The following is a 10,091-nucleotide window of genomic DNA, read 5'->3' as shown; positions in this document are numbered from 1 at the left end:
TCTTAAAGCATGTTAGGTTTTTTGCCCCTGCTACATTCTTTAAAAGTCTTTAGAAACTGATAGCCCTCTTCACTCAACATTTGCTTTTGTAATTATACTTCGCATCTATCTTCTTTGGTAATTTCTAGCTATAAATATCAGATTAAGAGTGGTTTTCCTCAGTTTCTTCCATTTCCCGTCCACCATCCTTCCTCATTCTTGTTCACCCCATACCATCCTGGGGTGAATCACTTCCCATGGTTGTCCCTGCAGCACAATCTCTTGCAAATAAATACCCCAACAAAAATTCGATTGAAATTAAAATCCAATAGTTTGACATGTACTTAACAATTAGGGCTATCAAGCTATTAAAAATTAATTGTGATTAATCCTGCTGTTAAACAATAGAATACCATTTATTTAACTATTTTGGAGGTTTTCTACATTTTCAAATATACTGATTTCAATTACAACACAGAATACAAAGTGTACAGTGCTCACTTTGTATTTATTTTTATTACAAATATTTGCACTCTACAAACCAAAAGAAATAGTATTTTTTCAATTCACCTAATACAAGTATTCAAAAATAAAACAATGTAAAATGTAAGTCCACTTAGTCTTACTTCTTGTTCAGCCAATTGCTTAGACAAACAAGTCTGTTTACATTGACCGGAGATAATGCTACCTGCTTCTTGTTTACATTGTCACCTGAAAGTGAGAACAGGCATTCACATGGCACTGTCAGAGCTGGCATCGCAAGATATTTATGTACCAGATGCACTAAAGATTCATATGTCCCTTCATGCTTCAACCACCATTCCAGAGGATGTGTCCATGCTGATGATGGGTTCTGCTTGATAACAATCCAAAGCAGTGAAGACCAATGCATGTTCATTTTCATCATCTGAGCCAGATGCCACCAGTAAAAGGTTGATTTTCTTTTTTGGTGGTTCGGGTTCTGTAGTTTCCTCAGAGCGTTGCTCTTTTAAGACTTCTGAAAGCATGCTTCACATCTCGTCTCTCTCAGATTTTGGAAGGCACTTCAGATTCTTAAACCTTGGATCGAGTGCTGTAGCTCTCTTTAGAAATCTCACATTGGTACCTTCGTGTTTTGTCAAATTTCAGTGAAAGTGTTCTTAAAACGAACATGTGCTGGGTCATCAACAGAGACTGCTATCACATGAAATACATGGCAGAATGCAGGTAAACCAGAGCAGGAGGCATACAATTCTCCCCCCATCCAAAAATACGTAATACATTTCAATTAATATTCTATTGTTTTACAGGGCGATTGATCACGATTAATTTTTTTGAGTTAATTGCATGAGTAATGTGATTACTCAACAGCCCTAATGATAATCAGTAAATTACCAGCAGTAGAACAATCTTTATCTTTGATTATTGTTGCTGATTTAAAAGCATACACTTTTGTTCCTCTCACCAAGGGGTTAATCTTTACATTCCTCTTGCTGTGTGAGAGTCTGAAAAAGAGGTACTAGTACACTGTGCCTGATTCCACTTCTCTGGACCTTGTGTAGTTATATACACCCATACAAAGAGTGTGAAATGCTAATAAATCAAAATGGTGGTGATTTACAACCATTTTGCACTGATGTCAATGATTATGCAAGGTGCAAGGCAGTGGAGAAGAAGCATCTAAAATCTCTCTTCATATTTCAGGACATTTATTTAATCTCTAATCACAGTTTTGCTTTAAATAAACAAACTATTGAGAAAGCAACTGGTCCTGCTGGCTGGCTGGAGCAGGGAAAAGCTACTAGTTCTGCCATACTGTGTTTACACCTAGAAATAAAAAGAGGATCAAAGCTTGGATAAGTAACAGCATTTTTTGATGTTCATATTCATTAATCATTATATCAAATACCACAAAGCTGAAACTCACTGTAGAAACTGACAAGCCAGACAGGGTTTATTCACCATTAAAAATGAATTGAGAAGGTAAAGCCATTTAAAAGTAATGGATCAGATTCACCAGTGCGCTCTATTTGTTTTGGGTGCTCCAGCAAAGTAAAGCAGCTGTAAACTTGGCTAAATCATGGACTTTAATGAAGATGCAGCTGCTTACACCAAATCTCCTTTTGTTGTAGAGAAGGACAAGACAGAAACAGAACTGTTCTATCCAACCTGCACTGGGGTGCATGTGACACCCATGAAAAGAACCAAAGTCATGGAGTTTAAGGCCAGAAGGGAACGCCAGATCACGTAGGCTGACCTGTATCTCACAGGTCTCCACCACCACCCAGCATCAGTACATTGAACCCAACACACAAAAATAGACCAAAGTATTACATCCCATAGGAGATTAGACTATTATGTGCCATTGACAGAGAATAGGAAGGACCAAGGTGCACCAGTGCCCAGAAAGGTTAATTTGCACAATACTACTACTGCTTTCAACAATACCTAGCAAACCTTATTATATCCCTAGGGGTAAGCTCAGCCAATAAAATTGCATTTGTAACCTGATGTCCTATGAGGGAATTTCTTTGAACGAGGCAGAACTGGAGTTCTCTCCAGTTTGCTTTTGATGTTTCATTTAAAGCCAGGTGAATTCATCTCTTACCTTTAATAAAGTTTACTCACCCTCATCCTCTAACAATAGCATCACCGCTATTGCACTGCAGATCTCTAATTGGCACTGTGGATCTTTACTGATTATTTTGCATTTGATTCATATGGAATGCAAATGTTCAAAAATCATCAGGCCAAAAACAAAAACAAACAAAAACAAAAAAAAACCATATTGGATTTAAAATCCTGAGATTAAACAAAATAATAAATGTGGAATTCTTTTCATGCTTGCCTTCTGATTTCTTAGGGTTCATTTGTTAGGTTTGCAAGATTTTCTGCAAAGCCATGAAGGATTGAAACTTTTTTAGAAAATTGAAGACAGATTCTCATGTAATTTCTGCTAGGGCTTTATGAACCACGTCCCCCACTCCCATGACCTCCCACCCACCCAAGTAGAACAATATCCATGATGAGAATCAACAATTGGGAACACATTATCGCCAGTGGAATTTCCCAGTTATGTAGTGATGAGATTCTGACATGAGGCTCTCTAAATATCTTGCCCATTAGCTTGCAAGATCCCTGTGTTCCAGCAGAGGTGCTATTTTTTATTGGGGGCGGGCGGGGGGGGAAGCAATTTTTACCATGAGCCCAGGGGCTACTTAGGCATCTGAAAACTCTAAATTCTAATTCCTACATAAAAAAATATAGACAAACACCAACTAAAACCATATTTTAAGTTTATATGTAAATTTAGAACAATCAGGAGATAATTCAGCAAGATATTCCCAATCCCAAGCCTTGAGGTATCAGTTTTGGAGCCTTAACACAGACATCAGAAACACAAGTTTGATATTTTGTACACTATCTTTAGTAGAGATAAATAAAAATAAATAAAATCTGCTTACTTTCTCTAACAGACATACACTGAGTTATTGCCATTATCTATTCTATTTTAGTCAATTGTTTTTTCACTCCACTAAAACATTTAATTTTAACATCCATTATTATGTTTTTTTCCTCTTTTATTAAGAACAGGAATTTATTTTTCTAATTATTTTGGCATTTATGTTTATCAATCACAGTGGATGTATGTGACTCATTAACATCTGACTCCATCATTGCTATTAGTATCAGACTTGGAGCTGCATACATTTTCAATTAATTTTAAGTTGTTTTATAGATATAACTAAAAATACAAGTTGAAAATAAGTGACCTTCATTTGCACAGTGTCTAAAGTTTCTTTTTTTAGCTATTTGTTTTACATTGGCGCTGCTTAGCTGAGTACAAGCTAAATGCAAACTCTAAAAGCATACTATTATTTAATTGTAACACTTTAAATAATGAATGACAGAGCACAATATGGTAATAAAAGTAATAATGATACTTACTCCAGCCAGGACAGATTAAGCATTTTAGAACTCACTACTCAAAGAATTAAATTTAAGCATGAGGGAGAAATAAGATTATGAAATGCATACACCAGTCCAGAAACTAAAATAACAGCACTGTAATCCTTAACAAATTTTGAAAGAAAAAGTTACAGAGAACATATGTGCATTGCACATTTTGACAGGAAGTACCAAGTAGTAACAACAATAATACAAGTGCATGTGTGTTGGAGAAGTGTGTGTGCGCGTGTGTGAGAGAGAGCGCGCGCGCATTATGGGGGGGGATGTGTGGGGGAAACTGTGTGTGCCTGAGTTAGTGTCAGTGTGCTACAAGAAGAAGAACAGGAGGACTTGTGGCACCTTAGAGACTAACAAATTTATTAGAGCATAAGCTTTCGTGGACTACAGCCCACTTCACTTTAAGCCATGCACTCAGGACCCTGAAGACTTGTTCAGTACAGCAGCACCTACAGCTCCCATTTCTGAAGCAGAAGCACCAGCACAGACAGGCTCCTTGTCCGCACACGCTAGCTCAATGGAGACTTGGGTACAGGGGAGGGAAAGAGGGGGATTTCCCAACATCAGCCCCTGCCCAGCTCTGCGCAGCAGATCAGGAGGCCCCCAGTCCTGAGCAGCTTGGCCAGGGACAGCTCCATGGTAGGGGGTTCAGGGCCAGTGTTGTGGCTGCAGATGGCAGTGGAGTAGAGCAGGGCAAGGTGTGTGTGTGGGGGGCAGCACCTTCCCTCCTGCCGCAAACTTCACCCAAATGTGGTACGAACCTTGGGAGGGGGGAGGAGACAGGTGCCTCCCCACCTCCCTAAATGGCACCCCTGTGTTCCAGGGTACATGGGCCTGCATCTAAGAGGAGTGAGACTGTGTTCCTCCATTTCCCTTGGTCTTCCCATTTGAACAAGAACACTTTCTCCTAACTATAACCAAAAAAGGAGGCAGTGACACTTGGGCAAATTTATTACAAGTCCCTCTTCTGAAAATACTTCCACTTTGACCCAGAAAAAAAAACAACCACCCCTGAGTATATTGATAATACAGCCTGGGTTCCAACTTGTATCATTTGATGTGGGAGTGAAGAATGTGTGTCCTACCCTGTAAATTGGGATTTTATATAAACTACTTTCCATTTAGTGCAGTCTTGTCCAACAAAGAGCCAATAAATAAATAAGTTCACCATAGTGCTTTAAAAGCCTCTGAGATAAGTGATCTCTGGCTGGGATTGTTTAACACTACCCTGAGATGGAGTGACTCCAAACAACACAGGAAAGTTATCTCCATTTTCCCCAATATGGTGGTAGAATTTCAGGACTGGGTTCATGAGAGCCTGCCCAGGCACACGAATGAAAGTTCCACAGATGGAATTCATGCAGCATATGCAACTGAGATCTGTAACATGGATCAGAGAGAAGAATGCTGTCCATAATTAGCCCACTTTTGAAGATACGTATAAGCTCCTCAGCAAGGAAATTCCAGAAGGAGAGTCTGCAGATCTTACAAGATCTAAGACTTCCTTCTCAGCTCCACAGGAGGGAACCTTGGTCCTGAATAGTTTATATATTCCTAACACTCTTTTTAAGTGCAGTACAATCTGACCCTCTTTCCTCCCACATTATGCAAAATAGCCCATTACCTTAAGTCAGGGATCATAAAGGATGAGTCTACAAATAACCTTAAAGTTCTAACACCATCTTTAAATCTGACAATTATCTCCAATTACCTTCACCTACCTAACTTTCAACTATAGTCCACACACTCTCCACTACTGACCTCTCAGCTTGCTGACCCCACTGGTAAATTCCTTGAGAAAAAGACTCTGTTCTCTATACGTAAAGTGCCAGGCACAGCTATGAAGCTATATATATTTATATTAACAAACCGAGGATGGAGATGGCCTCCCCTATCCTCAGCGTACAGGCCAGAGACAACAGTTACACATTATCCTCCACATGTGACTCACCCAAGACCCATCCACCACCCTTTTATGGGCTGGGTAGCCCACTCAACCCTAAGCAGTCTCCTAATTGGGAGGCCAGAGATTAACTCAGGGCAACTTCATCCTGGACAAACAGATCACAGATCACCCTCCTCTGACAAATATATATATGCCCCTACAAAGAAAGTCATGCTTTACATTCCCTTGTAACTGATACAGATTGGGTGCAGGTTATATCTTTGTACAATAAGATACCATATTATTGTGATTCATGTTGTGTGACACAACATATAAGAAAATGTATTTTATGTGGCAACCGATAGGATTTGAAATGGAGGGATAATTAAAAGAAATAAGGCAGAGTTAAGGTTGGTACTTCCTGAATTCCAAACATTTGCTGTATGTTTTTCCCTCATTTACAAATGTTATGTATACTCTGAATTTCCAAGTTCCAAACATGTCAATAGCATTCTAATTTTTTTTTAAAGAAAGCCTATTACCTATCTATTTAGAACCTTCAATCAATCTTAAAACATTTTGATTTGGGAAGAGAGTTTGTTTTTAAGAAATCTGTGAAATTTTCTCAACAAGATGTCATTTTTACTTCTTGTACTCTGTGCAAGATCATTCTGTGCTTCTATTCCAATATAAATGACAGACAAAAGGAAGATATAATTATATACATAAGTCTTAGTAAATTAAACTAAAGTAAAACAAATAAGAGGTGTTGGTTTCCAGCACGCAGTCTATTGCAGAGCAAAGCAAACTATTATTGTTTTCATGTTTTTAATGAATGCATTAGAAATGTCTTCAAAGATGTCATTCGCTTTTGATCTAAACTCAAAGCTTGAAAAACTGAATCATTATAGGATGCTACTTTTAGTATTGAAGAGTCTGTAGTACAATAGGATATGCTGTTGCCAAATTAGGCCGCACATTTCACTCGTTAACTTAATTAGGAACATAACAGCAAAAGCTTAGCTTGATGAAACAAATGTTTGGCAGAGGAGAAAAGAAGTGAAATCCTCCCTAGAAGACTAGAAAGGAAGCATATTATTTTGTTTATGGGAGTCAGGAAAAGATTTCATGAAGGATGATATTCCCCTATGCTTAGCAGCAGTAATGGCTAACCTACCTCCCAACCACAGAGCTGCAATTGAATGCATGATGCACATATCCGGTTGGACTAAGATAGGAGTCACTCAGCCCACTTTCTCCATTAAGAGCACTGAATGCAAATGAGTTAATTCGCACATTCCACTGAATGAATTCCATTTATCAGTAAAAGACCCAAGTGATAATCAAATTGTTTAAGAGTTAATTGAAAGCAGAAACCTTGAATGCAAATAACACAAACTCAACTTGGCTTTGCAGGCATCTAAGTTCTGAGTGTTTTGCAGCAGACTCTGCCTCCCAGTAGAAAGCTGGAGAAGAATCAGAAGAAGAAAAACAAACATTAAAATAGATTTCCTTATAGGCGGTGTCTATTCTAAAATAGCTAAAATTACCCACCATTGCTACCAGTAATTTAGGCAGGACACCAGGTGGCTACACATGTTTCAAGTACAGTGCTATTGAACGTTGCTCAGCAGAGGTCCAACATGACATGGTGGTGGTCAGCGGCACTTTGTCTACTCTAGTGGAGCTGAGCCAATGGTAGCAAAAGTAGGTCATTTTAGCTACATTTCTCAGGGCAGACAAGGCCTTAGTAATATATTTGCCTACTGTTTTCCTACTCCTCTAGTCTCCTTAATAAAGCATCCTCTCTCTCGTGCATCCATGTCACTGGATCTTGCAGGGGCAGTCATACCACAGAATTGTTTTGTTTCCTCACAGAAGCACATTGGCTTGTCTGCAGTATATTTCGAGGCACACAGAGTACACTAAAGAAGGGCTTTTCAAGATGGATGAATGGCACTCTCTCTCTCTTTTTAAATAAGCTGGCTTTAGAGACATTATTTGAGTGCCAGTCTGAGTTTGTCTCTGCCAGTCTAAGAAGCTGCATCTGCTGCAGCAAAAAGGTTTAAAGCCAAACATCACTCTAACTCCTTCACTGCCGCTCAGTTAAGGGTAGAGCTGGACAAAATGGTTAAACTCTCATTGAGAATGATTTTTCAGGTCCAGGATGGAAGTTTTGTTCAAAAGGAGTATGTGAGCGAGGGAAAAACTTGTCGTCCTCTCCCAGAATAGCCAACAGCCCAGTGGTTAGACCTAGGAAATGAGAGATGCAGGTTTGAGTCCCTGCTCTGCCTGAGGCAGTGCCTTACCCATTGGACTATTGCCTTTACTGGAGTGTGGGGGTTCTCTGTCATCTGTACTCAACATTGAAAAGGTCTTGGTTTCATCCTCAGGCAGAATGAGGAAAAAATCTTTGAAATCTCAAAAATTTTCACAGGACAGGAAAACTATTCCCACTTAGTTCAGTAACTGGGCCCCTAAATGGGCATGTTACATTACCTACATGCTCACTGACGGTAATGAAATCAATTATATACAGCAGAGCCATGAATGGACATAGTGTGCTTTCAACCTCACTTACTAGATGACTAAGATTCATTGCATTTTATTTGTAATTTGTCTGTATCAAGGGAGTCATTTTGTGGATAGAAGGAGGTGTGAGGACACTTATTCGGGCATAAGAGTTTTCTGCTCATGTTTTGCAAATACAAATATATCTGGAACACAGTATCATAGATATGCTCACTGCCCTGCTATCCAAAGATAATTTGGAAATCAGGGTTACCTGGTTGTTTCTGGTTAGCACGTGTGTTTTAAATGCCAACTTTTGTCTGTCTGATGCAATAAGCATGGGAGCTGACATTTCTCCCGCCCCCATTGGGATTGATAGGGGACTTTGTCAGGAAGATTTTTTGTGTGTGTATGTTTGGTTTTTTACAAGCATTATTGTACACACTGCAGATAGCTTGCTTATGTTGGTTATAGCTGGTTTGCCATACTTTCAGAACCCACATTGAACAGTTTATAAAAACAAGACCTTGCATTGGTACACTATAACAATGCCCATATGGGTGTGCTTCTAAATGCACTGATACTTTTTAAAGTGCCTGACACCGGCAAAGTGAAAATCTCAAAAAACTGGGGATTTGGGTTAACATCCAGATGTACAGGTGCTTTACTGTGTCAATGGAGGTCCTCAAAAGACACGATTTTGTCACTTCATACAATCTTTTGCTGCATTGTCTTAAAGCATACTTCTGATTCCCTCACAATGCAATATTGTGAGAAACATTGGAGGAAGGAAGCTGGTGCCCTTAATTTTCTGTTCAGTCTCTTATTACAAATCCCTCCCACCACCTCCATCCTTTAAACAAATATTACTGAGAGAGACTGAACAATTATTTTAGTTAAATGTAGTTAAAATACAGACTTTAAGGCTTGAGGGCGGTTAGACTACAAAACAACCAGGGAATAACTAGGCGGCAAACTCATTCTTAACATTATTCCCTGGAGGAAACCTTTCCTATAAAATAATATTCAACTATAATACTACAACTAGTTCCCCTCCTTAAGAACTAGGTATAGTACATCCTGAAAATGTGGGGGCTGACAAGTGTTCACAGGATAAGTGCTCTCTATAATTTCTCTGTGTTAATAACGCTCCTTTATCTTGTCTTTGGCATGTACTTTAAACACAAACTGCAGGAATACAAAGCGTCATTGTGCCATGGTAGTTGATAGAGTTAATGACACCAGGTGTGATAAACTGTGGTCACAAGGGCATAGTTCAATTACTCCATTAGGATTTACCTTTAATCAATGTCTACTAGGAGTATGTCAAAATGAGGTAACACTTTTCCAAACAGGTGCTCACAAACACAGCCAATGTTACTAATTGTCCTATGCTAATCTAAATGCAGCCTGATTTTAAACTTGACGCTCTCTTGCCTTCTACCTAGTTTGCGGTAAATTACACATTTTCTGACTTGAAATAACTTTTGTTCCAAGCTGTTATGCAACTACTTACACTAAAGATCTGGTTAGAAATGTTGATGAGAATCAGTAACTACTGCGAGCACTTTTCTTTTTCACTAAGCAAAATTGTGGGGGGGTTGTATGTTGCAATTTGACGCTGATGAAACTGAAGGGTGAAGCATAGGTGCTTTCCAGGTCTCATGTGGCCCCAAATTTACACTCTGCAGAAAAAAAAAAAGTTTTTATAAAACCCGAAATCTATAGAAAAGAATTTTTCTAACACGTTTCCAGTAGATATTGTGTGTGT

General features: G+C 38.9%; 1 long non-coding RNA gene across 1 annotated transcript in view; it reads right to left on the bottom strand.

The window, feature by feature from the left end:
- Positions 1 to 4,301: 4,301 nt before the first annotated feature.
- The window catches only part of LOC135981600 (uncharacterized), a 75,639-nt gene continuing 69,849 nt past the window's right edge, over positions 4,302 to 10,091 (bottom strand). Inside the window, exons 4-6 of the long non-coding RNA XR_010598685.1 lie at positions 9,880 to 10,005; positions 8,119 to 8,197; positions 4,302 to 7,275 (exon numbers count right to left, since the gene is read on the bottom strand). This is a non-coding gene — a long non-coding RNA (uncharacterized LOC135981600). The remainder of the gene's footprint in view (positions 7,276 to 8,118; positions 8,198 to 9,879; positions 10,006 to 10,091) is intronic.

Source organism: Chrysemys picta, chromosome 2, assembly GCF_011386835.1.
Source record: "Chrysemys picta bellii isolate R12L10 chromosome 2, ASM1138683v2, whole genome shotgun sequence".
Lineage (NCBI taxonomy): Eukaryota > Metazoa > Chordata > Testudines > Emydidae > Chrysemys > Chrysemys picta.
Note: the sequence above shows the minus strand (reverse complement) of the source record. Positions and strands in the feature narration are given on the sequence as shown.